Source organism: Carlito syrichta, unplaced genomic scaffold (assembly GCF_000164805.1).
Source record: "Carlito syrichta isolate Samal-C Ts95f unplaced genomic scaffold, Tarsius_syrichta-2.0.1 Scaffold109760, whole genome shotgun sequence".
Classification (NCBI taxonomy): domain Eukaryota; kingdom Metazoa; phylum Chordata; class Mammalia; order Primates; family Tarsiidae; genus Carlito; species Carlito syrichta.
In genome coordinates this window covers 79,932-83,270 of record NW_007053856.1, presented here as the reverse complement: position 1 = coordinate 83,270, position 3,339 = coordinate 79,932, and the positions used below count along the sequence as shown (strand labels likewise).

General features: G+C 38.6%; 1 pseudogene; it reads left to right on the top strand.

The window, feature by feature from the left end:
• Nucleotides 1-2,605: 2,605 nt before the first annotated feature.
• On the top strand, nt 2,606-2,996 carry LOC103271720 (annotated as a pseudogene).
• Nucleotides 2,997-3,339: the final 343 nt, after the last annotated feature.

Here is a 3,339-nt window from a genome sequence, read left to right as displayed (position 1 = left end):
TGACATTTACATAGGAGATACATCAGGAAATGTCTTAAACTCTTATTAAATATTAATAAATTTAATACAACCTCGCTTTAAGACAGGTACTATTATTATCCCTAATTTATAGATAAGGAGACTGAAGTTATGAGTGGCAAAATAACTTTTTAAGTGTCACACAGATAGTAACACAAGAAGAACCAGGGTCAGCTCCAGAGCCAACTGTCTCCAGAGTCTGCCTTGCTAACTCCCACTGTGCAATAGCTCAGAGGGCTGAACTAAATTTAAAAACCACAGCGTTCAGGGATCCAAATTTCCCCTGCAGTCTGTCCACATCAGGCAAGTTACCCTGTATTTATAGCAAAGATTGTTTTTCCAATTTGAGCAATCATTCTTCAGGCACAAGGGCTGAAAGCTTAAGTAAAACCTGCCACTCCTAATGTTCACATTCTGCCCTAACACGAGGTTGTAAACTACAGGAAGTTTTCTGAATGGATCTTGCTTATCTCTAAAACTGCATATTCTGTTAACTTGCTTGAAACATTCTCCCTGTGATCGATCACACACATACACACACACACAAACACACACACACACAAACGCTTCACCCGATTCTCTGTATTTTTAGTCTCAGCATTCCTTCTCTTCCTTGATGACTCAAGTCTTGATTGGCCATTCCTAATTGATGCACTTATCCTCTTAACATTCCCTATCATATTTCCCTATACACCTTGTTGTCTTCTTCTCTAGGCCTTGTGCCAAGTTAGTAAGTGCTTGTTTTAACTAAATGAATAGAAGGAGAAAGGAATTGCTGTGTCAGAGAGAGCTGCTGTTCCTGAGATATGCCTCTTTAAACACAAACAGGAGAGAATACTTTGACAGACTTGTGAAGGCAGATTAACTTTTTCCTTTGCATGAGAAAAAACAAAACCTTGGCAAGGGGAGGGCTCAGAGAAGTAATTCTTTTCTCTATGCCTACTGCCTCCTTGCAAGAAAAATTCAGAGAAGTACCTGAAATAAATGGGGAAGATCAAACTGAAATGTCACTGTGATGCTTCCTGAAAACACTTGAAATACAGTCTTCACCTCTTATGAGCCTCCCCACTGGCAGCAAACAAAATAGAACAGTAGATATGCGTACTGTTTCATAGCAGTGTCAACCTTGTGAGTAAGGTGTCCTAAATCATATTTCCCTTTGTTGTTTTAGTCTGAGTTCATTACTCTTATGTTTTCTTTAAAAGGACAATGGGGAAATAAGAGATTTGTGAGACCTATGAAATAAATCATTCAACAACAACCAGCCCCGCCCCACAGATGTAAGTTATTACTTTTTTTTGTATTTAAGACTTCTCTTTTAGTATTTTACCAGATGTTCTTATAATGTAGTCATAAAATTGGCCACTCAATAAATGTTTGCTGTGTTGAATTGGATTGACTATGTAAGCATTTACTTTTGATAACCTTAGAAGATCTTTCCTATAGTAACAAACCGAATGAAAAGTGCACAAATGGTCTCCATTTTATGTTGGATTATACATGACATTTTCTAGGAAGGGAAAAATGTAGGGAATTGCAGGGGCAATAATTTGTTGAGTGTGGGAGATAGAAATATCAACAAAATGATGTATTTCTAGCTCATCCACTACTTAACACTAGGCCATTGGGTTCTATTCTATATCTTTAAGTTATTGTCACTGCCTTGTCATAAATTATAGTGACACACACGATAGCTATTTCTTACATTTTTCTGTAGCAGAGTAAGCAAAATCACCAATGTCATTGTACAGTTTTCTGTAGATAAGATGTTTAAAAAAATAAAGGGAGTTGGAATGAGAATAAAGGGTGGAAGACCTATAACAATCCCAAATAAACAAATTTGAAAAATTCTATCATCCTGCACACATTTTTTAATGCACTCCAGTGTATAAATTCCTTTTTTCCCTGCAGTGTAGGTGACAGAGAATATAAATGCTTATGTACCTTTAAGACAGCCACTACCCAATATATGAGTAACACTAAAATGTTAGAATATGACTGAAGCCAGGAAGATCAAGAAATCTGCCACCCATCCTTCAGATTAGCTGAAATTTCCTCTTCCTTTCTCTTCCTTTTCCTTTTCTGAATTCTAATTTTTTTTTAACCTTGATCGCACTAATTCTGCAAAAGTATTTGTTTGGTCTTCTCTACAGATTTTGTTTGTTCCTGAAAAAATGGTTTTCATGTAAATTTATTTTGGGGGTAAACAATATTTAAAACATCTTTTTTAAAGTAAGCATTCTAAATTTATTCCCTGAATAAATTAATAAATGTGTTTTACTTCATGTAAATGTACCTATTTGATTATACAGCTTTGAATAAGAAGATTTCAAGGAGAGATTGTAGAGAGAAGGGATCATGTTTAAAATCCGTTCTGGCTCTAAGCTCCTTCTCTGCTATCCTTTTTGGGTCATCTTGTCTAAAACTTCAAAATTAGTCTCTGAATATAGAATGAAGCTACCCTAACCTCTACTTAGCAAAAGGAAAAATGTAACTAACAGAATGTGACGAAAACTATCCAGACTGGTCCGAGTTATTGCGCACCTGATCTCTCGCAGCTGTTTTCACAGCCTCGCCTATCATCACCATGGTGGATGCTTTCCTGGGCACTTGGAAGTTTGTGGACAGCAAGAAATTCGATGACTACATGATGTCACTCGGTGTGGGTTTTGCTATCAGACAGGTGACCTGCATGACCAAGCCTACCCCGATCATCCAAAGGGATGGGGACACTGTCGTCTTAAAAACACAGAGCACCTTCACAGAGATCAGCTTTAAGCTGAGGGTGGAATTCGATGAGACAACAGCAGTCGACAAGAAAGTCAAGTCCATTGTGACACTGGATGGAAGCAAACATTCACCTGCAGAAGTGGAACCGGCAAGAGACTACACTTGTGCGGGAGATAACTGATGGGAAACCCATTCTGACACTTACCTACAGCAATACAGTTTGCACTCGCACTTATGAGGAGGCATGACCTGCCTGCGCCATCACTGACTGCTTCTCTGCCGATCAGCTACCCCTTGACTCAGCACCACACTGCCTCATATTTTCTTTTACATTTCATATAGATCCACCTTGGCTGGGGAACTCTTCAGGGGGTAAAGTGCTACTGGTCTGGACCCAGTTCCAGTTCTCATTGTCTATGTGTTAGTTTTTTTTAAAAAAAAAAACAACTGCACTCAAAGGGTGCTCTGAGGTCAATAAAGCAGAGCCAAGGCCACCCAGTTGCTTTTTTGCCTTTGGTGACATAACTCTGGGAGTCTTGCTTCCTCCTTTATGTCACACAGTGGACAGAAATGACTGCCTAAAGGTCACTC